Here is a 16,862-nt window from a genome sequence, read left to right as displayed (position 1 = left end):
GTGACTAATTTAATCGGTATACGCAATCAAATCAAACACAAAAAGTGATCAATTCAATTGTTTGTGCTCAACATAAGAAAACTCCTGGAGACACAAAAATACTCAACTAGATTAATTACAAGAGAACCCATAATTAATCTAATTGGAATACACAACCAAACTAATTACGAAAGTAATCAATTTAATTGTCAATTGTTTTGCTCGACATAAGAAAATTTACGGAGCAATAACTAAATAACCAAACAAGATGATTAATTTAGTTCAAAATGCTCAACATAAAGTACCTTACGGAACAACCAACAAAGTCAATCAAAAATAATCAACTTGGTTGTATCGTGCTCAACATAAGACACATTACGGAGCCTCACAGTAATACATACGAATATGGATCATGGATGATCAATACTGCGGAATACACAAAGATTCATTCTATCTTCAATCATTATTTGCATAAAAAAAATAATAGACATAATCCTTGAAAATAAAAGATTTTAACCTATCTTCCATCAACATAATTGACAATATAGGCTTAAATTTTGTATTTTTCAAAAGCCCATTCATCCTTTTACCAGTACGTGAATACCGAACACGCACGACTTTACTTTTGACAAAGTATGGGACCTTCAAGTCCACGGACGCAAACATACATATCCCATAACAAGTTGCGATATCACAAATCATAAAGATTAATACTGCAAAAACATCATCCTCCAAATATTTTTAGAATTTATAACCAATAAACCTAAAAAATAATACAAGAAGATGAAAAATAATAGCTATGTGTAGTCACAATCATTGTTATTCAAGCACTAGTTATTCTTCCAACTAAGCCAAAAAGAAGACATACTATGCAACAAAAACACACGTTACTCTTCTTCTTCCTCATCGGAGATACTTCAAGATGCTTTAATTGTGTTCAATTCTTCCTCGATCTCGGGAAACTTCGTTGCAACCAAAGACAATTGTTCTTGAACACACTTCACACTTGAATCAACCTTACACACACCTTTATGAATTTTTTTGAAGAAGGCTCATGGTAGTAGGGTCACTAAAATCAAGAGAAGCGATTCTTTGTCGCTTGCAAGCATTTTCCCTTATGCACCTAAAGGTACATGGACGAACCGGTTTGGGGACCCCAAGAGAGTTGCCAATTGAATCACACCCACGATCACGACAAATTTGATTAATCAAGCAAGGGTAACCCAACATCTTGACGGGTGAAGTCATCGAAATCATTTGAGAGATAATGAAACCACGAATATCGAGACTTGAAATACCTGAATCAAGGAAATAGACCAATTCCGCAAACTCGTGACTCCACCAAGAATTTTCAATTGTGGAGGGACAAAGATTGGGTATACCAAGTTTTCCAAAAGCCATCAAAGCAATACTAATATCATTAGTAGGGAACTTTCTTTGACTCCAAACAACCTTCTTTCCACAAATCCCAACCGAGATATCATCACAAGATGGACGTTCATCACTTGGTCTAGGAAGTCGTACGTTCCCCAACGAGATTTTGGTAATCCTTAAAATTAATTCTCTATCAACAATAAACCTTTCTCTACTAATCATGGATTTTAATTCCATCTTGTTGTAATCAACATCATGAATATTGGCATAGAAAATCCTTGTAAGAGAATCAAATCCTTGACCAAGACCATCAAAGATATTTCCAAGATTGAATTTTTTAAAGCATACCAAATCCTCTTCATGCCCACTAGAAAAATCCAATTTCTTTTCTAGGATGAAACCTTTTGAAGCAATCTTATCAAACACTCTAACACAAGAATCATCCACAAACCTAATTATAAGAGAGTTTTGGTCACAAGAAGAATTCAAGCTAGAAGTTTTTGGGTTTTTAGAGCTCCTTTTATTGCTTCTAGAATTTCATCATGGGACTATAAAAATGAAAGTATCAAGAGAAAAATACTTACTTGGATTGAATATTGAACACCCTTTCTTTCAATTTTTCCAATGAAGCTTCAATGGAGGAAACACACAAAACCATAGAGGTTCACGTACACGGACGGGTGATGAAGAAGACTAGGGTGCGCGAACTTCTTCTTTATAAGGACACAAATGGGCTTGGACCCATTCATGAACCGAGACCCATATAAGAAATATGGGATTTCCTTAGCCATTTGCACATTAAAGGTTATGCATTCCGTGACAACACACAAGTAAACGACAACGGATGCAATAGAAAGCTAAAATTGATGTTTAAACACAATAACAAAACTGTACACAACTCAAACCATTTTCTTTTCCTATTCTAAGATATGTACAAATGGGGAATTGCTATCATTGTTACCAAGAGGCATAATGCGCAGAGGGATTCTCATGCGACATTTCTGGTTGATATGTGTGAACAGTCCCTGTAGTATAATCAAAGTAATTATGATAGTCAGGGCAGTTAGAGCTTTATGTCCTTCGTTTGTTCTGGCTAGAAGGAGGATACCTCCGATTTCTGGGTTGCATAGTATTAATAGATTCAACACATACAGAACCCTTTTCAGAACGATTCTTAGACTTAACAGATTTAAGTTTTTCTAAGAATTTGAAAACGTCTTCGAAAGCTTTGAATAGATCTTTATCAATTGATCCACCACGATAGTATTCCTCAAAGAGATCAAGAGTTAATCTAGTGAAGTTCCATATCCTTGAGCATTTCGGGCGTTTTCTCAATCTTTCTTTCTTTTTATTTTTTCCTTCTGATTGATTCTTAACATCTAAATCTTCCCTTTTAGATGAAGTACGATTATCATGAAATACCTCGAGGTTTTAGCCATACTAATCTTTGAACAATCTTTAAGGAAATCTGGCGTGCGCTACAGATGCCAAGAACAAGTTTTCCAAAGAAATTTCCCATGGGACAATTTTTAAGGAACGAACAAACACAAACTTATTAGGTTTAAGGTGTTTGGCGGCTCTGATACCAATTGAAAAAGCGGGGGTCTAACAACACCACCCAATATTTCGCTTAGCAATCTGTATAAACAAACTCGAATATACTTTTAAGAGAATCAACAAGACTCAATCAATTAAAAGTATATCAACGAGTTTGTATCTCTCTCTTGATTTGATTTCCTCAAACAGAAACTACGAGTACTAATCAAATACAAGGAATAACTTGGATGGTACCAAAGATCAATATCCAAGTGTCATCAATATCAATCAACAACCGTTAGGTCGGATTCTCCAATTGATTGATCTAACACACAACCTGTATTATTTCAATTATAAAGATAAAACAATATAATGCAGAAATTAAAATAACAAAGACACCAGAAATTTTGTTAACGAGGAAACCGCAAATGCAGAAAAACCCCGGGACTTAGTCCAGATTGAACACACAATGTATTAAGCCGCTACAGACACTAGCCTACTCCAAGCTAACTTCGGACTGGACTGTAATTGAACCTCAATCAGTCTCCCACTGATCCAAGATACAGTTGTACTCCCTACGCCTCTGATCTCATCAGGATACTGCGCACTTGATTCCCTTAGATGATCTCACCCACAACTAAGAGTTGTTACGACCCAAAATCGCAGGCTTTGACAATAAACAAATTTGTCTCACACAGAAAAGTCTATCAAAGGATCAATCTGTCTCCCACAGAAAAAACCTAAGGTTTTTGTTCCGTCTTTTGATAATAATCAAGGTGAACATGAACCAATTGATAATCCGGTCTTATATTCCCGAAGAACAACCTAGGTTAATCAATCACCTCACAACAATCTTAATCATATGGTAGAGAAACAAGATGTTGTGGAATCACAAATAATGAGACAAAGATGTTTGTGATTATTTTTTATATCTTTCCTATCGGAGATATCAAATCTCAAGCCATTCAATCTGATTGTACTCGTACGATAGAAGATGCAAGATCAGATCACACAACTACGATAAAAGTAGTATCGGTCTGGCTTCACAATCCCAATGAAGTATTTAAGTCGTTAACCTGGTTTTAGAAGAAGAAAACCAAAGGTTAAAGGAGAACCGAATCTAGTACGCAAACTAGTATCACACGTAAGGTGTGGGGATTAGTTTTGCACAATACTAGATGTCTCCTTTATATAGTCTTTCAAATCAGGGTTTTGCCTTGGTAACAAAGCAATAATATTCACCGTTAGATGAAAACCTTATTTAGATTCAAGCTAATATTTCTCAACCGTTAGATCGAAAACTTAGCTTGTTATACACAAATGAACTGCACGCTTCTAGGTTTGTTAACCGTACCCAAACGTGTACATTGTTGGTTCAACAATAGTTAACCAAAAGGTTAGCCATATGAGCATTCCATATCAACCATGTTCTTCTTCACCATAACTAGTTCAAATAACTCAAATGAACTAGTTAGAGAGTTGTTCAATTGCAAGGAAATCTTATGTAACTACAGAAGACACAATTGATGCAAAGATGATTTTGATTCACTTGAATCGGTTCATGAACTTTTATATCCACGGTTTTCAAACTGCATTCCTTGGTCTTTTTAAAGTTTAAGTTCAGAAATCATCTTCAGATATATAACCTTCTTAAGTTCGCACACTAGGTTCGCGGACTTAAGCAACCGGCAGAGTTTACAAACTCCAGCAGAAAATCTCGGCAAGAGACCTTCCGCCGATTCGCGGACTGGGTTCGCGGACTGGTTTGTCAACTCCAGCAGAATTTCTCGGAATGAGAAGTTCGGCAGTTCGCGGACTTGGCAACAAGCCATTCTTCCGGTTTCTCTTGCTCAACAAAGTTCGCAAACTTTGGTTCAAGGAATAGGACTTATACATAAATGTGTTTCTCAAAAAGAGGGGGTCTAACTTGGACGGTACATAAGACCAATATCCAAGGATCAATCAATATCAATCAACAACCAAAGGTTGGATTTCCAATTGATGATCTTGACGCACAACCTGTATTATTTTAATTATATAAAATATAATGCGAAAAAAATAACACAGACACAAGAAGTTTTGTTAACGAGGAAACTGAAAATGCAGGAAAAACCCCGGGACCTAGTCCAGATTGAATAGACACTGTATTAAGCCGCTAAAGACACTAGCCTACTACAAGCTAACTTCGGACTGGACTATAATTGAACCCCAATCAGTCTCCCACCGATTCAAGGTACAGTTGTACTCCTACGCCTCTGATTCCATCAGGATACTGCGCACTTGATTCCCTTAGATGATCTCACCCACAACTAAGAGTTGTTGCAACCCAAAATCGCAGACTTGATAATAAACAAATCTGTCTCACACAGAAAAGTCTATCAAAGGATAAATCTGTCTCTCACAAAAAAACCCTAGGTTTTGTTCCGTCTTAAGATATAAAATCAAGGTGAACAGGAACCAATTGTTAATCCGGTCTTATATTCCCGAAGAACAACCTAGAATAATCAATCACCTCTCAACAATCCTTCTTGACTACACAAGCGGTTTGTCGAGGAATCACAAACAGTGAGACGAAGATGTTTGTGACTTCTTTATCTTGCGTATCGGAGAACTCACACGATCTCAAGCTAATCAATAGATTGTACTCGTACGATAGAAGATGCAAGATCAGATCACACAACTAAGATAAAAGTAATATCGGTCTGGCTTCATAATCCCAATGAAGTCTTTTAGTCGTTAACCTGGTTTTAGAGAAGAAAACCAAAGGTTAAAGGAGAATCGACTCTATCGAGCGCACTAGTATCACACAGACGTGTGGGGATTAATTTTGCACAATGCTAGATGTCTCCTTTATATAGCCTTCAAATCAGGGTTTTTCCTTAGTTACAAAGCAATCCATATTCACCGTTAGATGAAAACCTTATTTAGATTCAAGCTAATATTTCTCAACCGTTAGATCGAAAACTTAGCTTGTCACACACACTTGGGTAGACGCTTACTGGGTTTGTGAAAACCATGCCCAAACGTGTACGTGTATGTTGGTTCAACATAGTAACCCAAAAGGTTAACCATATGAGCAATTCATAACCTAGTTCTTCTTTACCATAACTAGTTCAATTGACTTAAATAAACTAGTTAGAGAGTTGTTCAATTGCTATGAGATCTTATCTAAATACACAAGACACAATTGAAAGAAAGATGATTCGATTCGATGAATCGGCTTATGAACTTTATAGCGGTTTTCATAAAGCATTCCTTAGTAATTTGACCTTCATGTTCAGAGCACATCTTTAGATCATAACCACTTAAGCTTACAAACAAGTTCACGGACTTAAGGCAACCGACAGAGTTTTCCAAACTCATTTTCTCGGCAAAGAGACTTCCGCCCAGTTCACGGACTAGGTTCGCGGACTGAGTTCGCGGACTAAACACGTAAACGAGTTTTTGGAAAATCCCAGCAGAAATTCTCGGCAACAGAACTTCCGTCAGTTCGCGGACTGAGTTTGCAAACTGAGTTCGCGGACTTGGCAAAGCCAATTCCTCCCGTTTCTCTCAATCAACAAAGTTCTAAAACTTCGGATTAAGGAATACATGGTTATGTAATATAAACTCTCATAAAAATCATTTAGACATTCTCAGAGGACGTTATATAGCCGTTATTCACAGACCGTTTCACGTCAGAGCAATTCTTACAGTAATTGAAACTTTTCATGACTTTCGTCACTAGGTGAAGATAAACTTGATCAAAGCGAAACGCTTTACCAACACACGATTTTGAGAGAAAGATAAGTAGTGAATACTCAGCTCGAAATGTCAAATGTGTATGATCCAGTCTATATAGCATACGATTTTTTGTCTCATAAGAAGTAGGAAATAGAATAGATAGACTTTTGAGTGATAGATAAGTTCAAGTCTCCACATACCTTTTTGTTGATGAAGTTCCACGGTTCCTTGAGTAGATCTTCGTCGTTGTATGATGAATCGCCATGAAATCCTTGAGCTCAACTACAGTTTTCTATCCTAGTCCGATACTTAGATATAATAGACTAGAAATCAAGACTCATAGTTTTGATCACTAACATTGATAAACATGCTTGATATAGCAACGCATGCGAGGTCGACCGATCTATGCACTAACAATCTCCCCCTTTGTTAATTTTAGTGACAAAACTATTAATACATATGGAATACAAAAGGGATAAACTTTAGTGGCTCCTATTCCATAGTCTAATATTCAACGTTCCTTGAAATCTTCGTCCTTCCAAGTACTCCAATGATCCCAAAGGTTGTAAGTTTAGCACCACCGTTGTTGAAGATCCGTAGCTATAACAATGAGAGAAATCGATATTCTCGATCATTATTATATAGTGTCATAGTATCATTATGTAACATCAAAGTCCAATTGCATCACGACTTTAACAACAATACTATGGTGATATGTATCACTCTCCCTTAGTCAATACTCCATCTCGATCATGGAAACCACTCCCCCTTACACAATGATCCGAAAACCATATGTATTTGTAGTGTGAACTACATTATTTCTCCCCCTTTTTGTCAATAAAATTGGCAAAGGTAAAAGAGCTGGATCATAATAAAATTTCCACAAGTGACATTTCATAGACTAAAAGAAAAAATACATACCAACTTAATTTAGATGCAATTATAAAGCCGAAGCTAAATGCATTCACCAAGGAGTTTTAAGATACAAAATAATCCCTATAAAATTCCACAGCCGCACACCCCGCGAGATATTACCATTAAGCACAAGTTCAAAAGAACTCTCCCCCATTTGATGTCATTCCCGAAAGAACAACAAGAGTGACCTTAATTTCGTATGAAAAGAAGGATTTTTTAATTGGACACCAAAAACCATGAAAATTATTTTCTATATCCAAAACTCAACCAAATTAATCACAAGTAAACCCATGATTAATTTAATTGGAATATGCAACTAAATCAAACCACAAAAGTGATCAATTTAATTGATTGTGCTCAACATAAGAAAACTCACGGATCTACAACTAAGGTAATCATACGGAGATGACTAACTTAATCGTTCATATACTCAACATAAGGAAAACCTTACGGAATATACGACTACATCAACCAATAGAACATAGTTAGTATAGACGTTCATATACTCAACACAAGAACTTGTGGAATATACGAAAAACTCAACTAGATTAATTACAAGAGAACCTATAATTAATCTAATTGGAATACACAACCAAACTAATCACCGAAGCAATCAATTTAATTGTCAAATGATTTTGCTCGACAAAATAAGACTTTCAAAGCAAATAACTAAATAACCAATCAAGATGATTAATTTAGTTCAAGAATGCTCAACATATAGCATCTCATGGAACAACCAACAAGGCCAATTTTAATCGACATAGTTGTAAGGTGCTCAACATAAGATGCACAATGGAGCCTTCACGGTAAAACATAACAAAATGGATCAATGAAGATCAATATCGTGGATAACATACAAGGATCTATTCTATTTTCCGTCATTATTTGCATAACGACATAATAGACTTTATCCTTGTCAAATAAAAGATTCCATCCAATTTTCCATCAAATAAATGACTGCATAGGCATAACTTTTGTAATTGTCAAAAGTCCATTCGTCCTTTCATCAATACGAATATCAATTTATGAACGACTTTACTTTTGACACAATATGGGACCTTCAAGTTTACGACGCAAAAAATACATATCCCATAAAAATATTGCAATACTTCAAAACAGATTAATACTGCAATAACAATATTTTTCCCTTAGAAGGTAGAATCAATCTTTTTCGCACGGATTTATACCAAGAGTGGTTACCAAAAGCGTATAAAAATATTTCCTTAACAAAGAAGAACATACAAAGTCATTGACGACTATGCACCATAGTTCACATGAGATGATTGTGAACACTCAAGAATATATAGCAATGTGAACTACTACCCATTCTCGAACTTCCTTCTTTGTGATTCACCAACATCACTCTTGTAACAGCCACAAAATATCTTAGAATAGGATTTCTCCAAGAATCTCAGTGCCCAAGTCCAAGAGAATAGAACAAGTGCAACGAAACGGACCAAACACTAAAAAACAAGAGACAGGACAAATACCAATATTAACTCATCCAAATTCAACAATTCTCATCTCCATTTTGAAGGGAATTCAATAAGGAAGAGAATGCAAAAAGAATGAGGTAAATCCGAGTTCGGACGAAGAAGTTACGACCAAAACAAGTTTACTGAATATCGACGTCAAGTATGCATACGGGTTTGCGAACTTAAACCCCTGAATTTTGATTTTAAATGTTGTTATGCATACTTGGTATGTGTACCATGTAGTCCAAACATCCCGAACTATTATTTTCAAACCTAAAAATTTAAGAACCTTAAATACAGATTAAGTTAGGTAGAAATGAACGATAAGCAAGATTATTATAAGTATGCTAAGCAAATAAAAGTACAAATCTTGCTCAAGTTTATAGACATACCTTTTTAGATGAATCTAATCGAATTCTACTGCCTTACCGAACATAATCTGTGTGCCCCAATTCTTGTGCTTCCCTCACCGTATACAAAGCATGGCATTCCTTGGTGAGGATGCACTTCCAACACAATCAAGTTGCGTTGGGGTGAACAAAGTCTTGCTCACCACAAGTGACCTTTGGATTATCATGAAAGAGATCACTTTTAGAACCTTTCACATCCAATTCCATTTTTCCAAAAAACTTGTTAAGTTCCAACATCATGGATACTGCCTTTTTGATAGTCATGGAGTTTTCTGGAAGATCATTCCTTTTCACACTCAAAACATCATTGTCTTTCTTCGGTATCCACTTCTGAGTGCGTTTAGGAATAGTCAGAACCTTCTTCCCATCACTCTCTTCTAGAATTCTTGGAAGAGAATTGGATTGAATATTCTTTTGCAAGTTAGTCTTTCTCCAATTGGGAGCATCAGATCTTATCTTCGTCTTTACGAAGTTATCCTTTTGATAACCATTACGATTATGAAAAGGATTTGTACGACGTTTATAGGAAAATCTAGGTCTATCATAGCACTGATTCCTTTGCCTAAAGGTTGGACAATTACAACCTGCAACGTTAAGGGGATCAGTCTTAACGTATGATTTTGGTTTCAAAACTTCTTGTGATACCCAAACAAGAGCATCATGAAGTTTCTCATTCCTTATACGGAAACGACATCTCTTTCCAGGTGACCTTTATTTCCACAATAGTGGCAAACATAAGGAATGTTCTTACCTCGATCTGTGTGTGCTAACTTTGGAGGTTGATAAACTTTGCTCTTTTGAACCTTAACTGCCGAAGAAGGTATTTCACTTTTGCCATCAGTGGAAACCTTTTGTTGAGAAGAATCACTAGCCTTGACAAATTTTACCTCTTTGCTAGTACTTAGAGCATTTATTCCCTTACAACCCAATCCTCGTGTATCACGATGATTTTTGCTTGCTCCTAGCATAGTGGTTAATTTGCTTGAACTAGTATTGAACTTTTTCAAGTCATCTTCCAACATCTTGATTTTATCAAGAGTAGAAGCTAAATCAGCCTCAAGGCGTTTTTCTCGAGTGAGATAAGCGCTTTCTCTGTCGTCAAAACTTGTTTGCTGGGAGTTAAACCTTGCTTCAGATTATGAAAGTTTCTCTTCCAACAAAAAGTACATTTGATAAAGATTATCACATTCAAGTGACTTCATACGTAGGTTTTCCTCAGAATCCTTGAGGATCGATTCGGTAGAACGATTCGAAAAATAAACACCTGCGTAACATCTTCTCAATTTCTTGTTTTCTCGACAGAGAGGAGTCAAAGGAGGTGTGACATGAGAAGTTGTAATCTTCTTCATATTCCACGAATCCAAAAACTTAACATACTCCGAGACTTCCTCATCAACATCTCTATCAATATCTGAATCACCTTCATCAGAAAGTTCATCCAACTGTTCTTCTAGGAGAGTTTCCCAATCAACAGTTTTTACATCAAGAGAATGTTTGGATATTGACTTAGATGTGACAGTTCTCTCAGGTGAATCCAAGCTTTTAGAATCATCTGGTAATTTCTGAACTGGTACGTTATTAGATATAGACTCTTCCATAATCAGATCGCTACAAACACAGACTTATAAGGTTTTTAACGTGTTTGGATGCTCTGATACCAATTGAAAAAGCGGGGGTCTAACAACACCTCCCAATATTTCGCTTAGCAATCTGTATGGAAAAACTCCAAAGTACTTTTTTATGAGAATCAACTAGACAGTTAGACTCAATCAATAAAAAGATATATCAAAGAGTTTGTATCTCAATCTCTCGATTTGATCTTTACTCAAGCAAATGGAAATCTGCGAGTCTTTATCAAGGAGAGATAACTTGGACGGTACCAAAGACCAATATCCAAGGATCAATCAATATCAATCAACAACCAAAGGTTGGATTTCCAATTGATGATCTTAATGCACAACCTGTATTATTTCAATTATATAAAATATAATGCGGAAAAGAAATAACACAAACACCAGAAGTTTTGTTAACGAGGAAACCGCAAATGCAGAAAAACCCCGAGACCTAGTCCAGATTGAATACACACTGTATTAAGCCGCTACAGACACTAGCCTACTACAAGCTAACTTCGGACTGGACTATAGTTGAACCCCAATCAGTCTCCCATCGATTCAAGGTACAATTGTACTCTTACGCCTCTGATCCCAGCAGGATACTGCGCACTTGATTCCCTTAGATGATCTCACCCACAACTAAGAGTTGTTGCAACCAAAAATCGCAGACTTGATAATAAACAAATCTGTCTCACACAGAAAAGTCTATCAAAGGATAAATCTGTCTCCCAAAAAAAAAACCTAGGTTTTGTTTCGTCTTAAGATATAAAATCAAGGTGAACAGGAACCAATTGATAATCCGGTCTTATATTCCCGAAGAACAACCTAGATTAATCAATCACCTCTCAACAATCCTTCTTGACTACACAAGCGGTTTGTCGAGGAATCACAAACAGTGAGACGAACATGTTTGTGACTTCTTTATCTTGCCTATCGGAGAACTCTCACGATCTCAAGCCAATCAATAGATTGTACTCGTACGATAGAAGATGCAAGATCAGATCACACAACTACGATAAAAGTAGTAATGGTCTGGCTTCACAATCCCAATGAAGTCTTTTAGTCGTTAACCTGGTTTTAGAGAGGAAACCAAAGGTTAAAGGAGAATCGACTCTAGCGAGCACACTAGTATCACACAGATGTGTGGGTATTAGTTTTTCACAATGCTAGATGTCTCCTTTATATAGCCTTCAAATCAGGGTTTTTCCTTAATTACAAAGCAATCCGTATTCACCGTTAGATGAAAACCTGATTTAGATTCAAGCTAATATTTCTCAACTGTTAGATCGAAAACTTAGCTTGTCACACACACTTGGGTAGACGTTTACTGGGTTTGTGAAAACCATGCCCAAACGTGTACGTGTATGTTGGTTCAACATAGTAACCCGAAATGTTAACCATATGAGCAATTCATATTAACCTAGTTCTTCTTTACCATAAATAGTTCAATTGACTCAAATGAACTAGTTAGAGAGTTGTTCAATTGATATGAGATCTTATGTAACTACACAAGACACAATTGAAACAAAGATGATTCGATTCGATGAATCGGCTCATGAACTTTATAGCCACGGTTTGCATAAAGCATTCCTTAGTAATTTAAGTTTCATGTTCAGAGCACATATTTAGATCATAACCACTTAATATCACAAACAAGTTCACGGACTTAAGGCAACCGACAGAGTTTTCCAAACTCAACAGAAAATCTCGGCAAAGAGACTTCCGCCCAGTTCGCGAACTAGGTTCGCGGACTGAGTTCGCGGACTAAACACGCAAACGAGTTTTTGGAAAATCCCAGTAGAAATTCTCGGCAAGAGAACTTCCGTCAGTTCGCGGACTTGGCAAAGCCAATTCCTCCGGTTTCTCTCAATCAACAAAGTTCGAAAACTTTGGATTAAGGAATACATGGTTACGTAATCTAAACTCTCACAACAATCATTTAGACATTCTTAGAGGACGTTATATAGACGTTATTCACAGATCGTTTCACGTCAGAGCAATTCTCAAAGTAATTGAAACTTTTCATGACTTTAGTCACTCGGTGAAGATAAACTTGATCAAAGCGAAACGCTTTACCAACACACGTTTTCGATAAAAAAATAAGTAGTGAATACTCAACTCGAAATGTAAAATGTGTATGATCCAGTCTATATAACATACGAATTTTTGTCTCGTAATAAGTAGGAGATATAATAGCTAGATTTTTGAGTGATAGATAAGTTCAAGTCTTCACATACCTTTTTGTTGATGAAGTTCCACCGTTCCTTGAGTAGATCTTCATCGTTGTATGATGAATCGCCATGAAGTCCTTGAGCTCAACTACACTTTTTTATCGTAGTCCGAGACTTAGCTATAATAGACTAGAAATCAAGACTCATAGTTATGATAACTAACATTGACAAACATGCTTGATATAGCAACGCATGCGAGGTCGACCGAGCTATGATCTAACAGTTTCCACAACAATGCTTATGTCCATCATTGGTTATGTAATCTAAACTCTCATTTCAATAATTGAAACATTCTTAGTGGACGTTAAATAGTTGTTACACCATTTCTCGTCAAAGCAATTTTCAAGATGATTGAAACATATCATGACTTTCGCCACTAGGTAAAGATAAACTTGGTTGAAGTGAAAAGCTTACCAACACATATTTCGAGATATAGATAGGCGAGGTATACTCGGCTCGAAATACCAAATGTGTATAATCTAAGTCTGTATATATAGCATACGACTTTTTGTCTCAAGAAGTAGGAGATAAAGTAGATAGACTTTTGAGTGACAGATAAGTTCAAGTCTTCACATACCTTTTTGTCGAGAAGTTCCACCGGTTCCTTGAGTAGTTCTTCTACATGTATGATGAATCACCATGAAGTCCTTGAGCTCAACTACAATTTCTATCCTAGTCCGAGACTTAGATATAATATACTAGAAATCAAGACTTATAGTTTTTATCACTAACATTGACAAACATGCTTGAGATAGCAACGCATGCGAGTTCGACCGAGAAATGCTCTAACAAGGTAAAACCTATTTATACAAGTCATATTGAACGCACCGTGATCTCGTAAAAAGTGGGAATGATGGAGTGATGGAGAAGTGGGTTCATGTGTAAATGCCAGAAACCATGTTCCCACTAGGAAGGAAATGAGTTAGTTTACACTCATTACTTCTTGCCTCCATTAACTGCATGCTTTCTGACACTTTCTTATAATGGGCGTGTTGCACACGCACACTGTAAACCGCCAGACCAATACCCTGATGAGCATCCCCCAGCTTGTGACATGTTTGATGTCTCGAGTGTTTTCGTGGAAAACGTGTAGCAGATTTCTATGTGTGGCAAGTCAAAGTCGGGAGACTTTCCACAGGAGAATAGCATGTGATGCTATTAGGCTTGTCTTGGCTGGTCGCCTAAGACTTTCCACAGGCCTGTCAATTCTGTGACGAATTTGGATGGCTGAGATTGTAACTCATGAGAAAGGGTGATCATTGATTATGGTATGGCCACACCCTGTTGGCGCCAGTAGTGGTGCAGTGGTGCCTGCTTAAATTAGGGTTTGGCATGCCGCAACCCTAATTAGTGTGTGTGGCATGTGGTCGCGGCACGATGACGTTTTTTATGGAAACGACGCCATGGAAACGCCAGAGGAATTATGGTGAAGTCAAAACATGGGATGGTCACAAGAGAAAGGGTGGCTATGAGTGGCCATAGCATGGCGCCATTTTTAGGGTTTCCCGGTCCCACATGGCTCGTGGCATGTGGATCCCAAAGTGGCGTAATTTGGGCCAAGACCAAAGTTAGGGTTTCAACTAATGCCACTAAAGGAAATCGTGTTCTAGTTGGGAAACCTTGAACAATCTCTGTTATGGCGTTGGCCACGAACAGAAAGTTGGTTAGCACGTAGGCGCGCTATTTATGGCTCGTTGGCACGTTCGGCATGCTGTTGTGGCAAAGTGGCACGTTTGGCATGTTTGGCATGCACGTTTAGTGCATTGACGCGGCATGGCATGTTTGGCATTTTGCCACAAAGTGGCACGTTTGGCGCGACGGAGTGGCATGTCGGCATGTCGTTCATCTCATTGGCGCAATATGGCACGTTTTGAATGTTGGCGCGGTTTTTGGAAAGCCAGTGGCTTTGTGACCGTTTGGCGCAGTTTGCCTCTTTTAACACTGTGGCAAGTTTGATCAACCTAATTGGTCGATAGAAAGACGGTCGTCAAGCATTATGGACGCGGCCTCATTCCAAATACGTGTGGCGCATTTAGAGCGACTTTATTGGTCGATGGAAAGAGGGCCGGAAAGCACTATAGGCGCGGCCTCATCCCAAATGCGTGTGGCGCATTTAGAGCGACCTGATTGGTCGATGGAAAGAGGACCGACAAGCACTATGGGCGCGGCCTCATTTCAAATGCATGTGGCGCATTTAGAGCGACCTGATTGGTCGATGGAAAGAGGGCCGACAAGCACTATGGGCGCGGCCTCATCCAAAATACGTGTGGTGCATTTAGAGCGACCTGATTGGTCGACGGGAAATAGGGTCGGTCAGGAAACATGGGGTGTGTCCACTTGCAAGTGGCGTCGACTGGCCTAGGTTTTATCCATGGCGGATTAATTGCCTAGGTCGCCTAGGTTTAATCTCGACTGGTAAGGTCTATTATACTGCGCAGGGCGCAAAACCCTAGTTTTTGCAAATTAGTCAGGATAATATCTGAATCTTGTGGATTATCATAAAATTTATTGAATTCTATGTGTTGACACAGAGTTCTTTAAGTTTATTTCCAGAGAGAAGTATGCTTTCCGATTGAGTACTTTTATGCAAGGACCTTAACCTTGATACTTGGAAATTCGTGCTACTCTGCTGCGAGTGAACATAAATTGTCATGCCATATCAATATTAAGGGTTCAGCCGGGGAACATAGCATAGGAAAAATACTCGGCATGCTCCGGCATTAGTGAGTAACGCAGCTAGGAGCTTATACATTCATTAGGCTCTATACTAGTGAACAATTCATCTAGGAGCTTGAGTTTCAATATAATATGAAGAGAGACATATGCACTCATTAGATTTTGATATATTCTCCAAATTCCCTGCAGAATATAGACATATCAATGTCTACTACATCTGATGTTGGGTCAGGTAGATAGACTTTTACAGTTTTCGCCCTTTACTAAAAACCACCATCAATATTAAGTCCCCCTGCTTAGCACGTAACAGTGGAATTGTTGCGGGGTAAGCATGAGATGGTGACAGTCAAGGATAACAAATCGAAAGGGAAGGACATGAAGAGGTTACCAGGAAAAATCTGACTGACCTTTGGCAAGAAGCATGAACAGTCCGTGATCTTTGTGTCAACGCGCCTCTGGCTTGGCCACGAAGTACTGGTGTTATAGAGTGTTGGCACTTGGCGTACCTCTGGATTTGCTACGACACTGGCGCTTGGAATACTTCTGACTTGGCCACAGGGTGTTGATGCTATGGAGCGTTGGCGTACTTTTAGTTTGGCCACATGATGCTGGTGTTGTGGCGCGTTAGAAGTCTAAATGGCTGGTGATCTTGGCACGCTGCTAGTTAGGTCATGGAGCGGCGATCTTCGTGCGATGCTTGTCCGGCTATGAAGTGGTGATCTTGGCGTGCTGCTTTTTCGGCTATGGAGCATGAGTGTGGTGCGCCCAGTCATCTATTCCCGTTCATGGAGCAAGAAGGAATCCTTCTTCTGTTCAAACTCTAGAAACTCCGTTCGTATGAAAAGGGGTATAGACCCTCTTCTGTTTTTGTTGCTCGTCCGGCTCCGTGCTTTCGTCTGCAGCGTCTGGCTCCTCTTCATCATTTGTTAC

Source organism: Papaver somniferum, chromosome 1, assembly GCF_003573695.1.
Source record: "Papaver somniferum cultivar HN1 chromosome 1, ASM357369v1, whole genome shotgun sequence".
In the NCBI taxonomy this organism is placed as follows: Eukaryota; Viridiplantae; Streptophyta; class Magnoliopsida; order Ranunculales; family Papaveraceae; genus Papaver; species Papaver somniferum.
Note: the sequence above shows the minus strand (reverse complement) of the source record.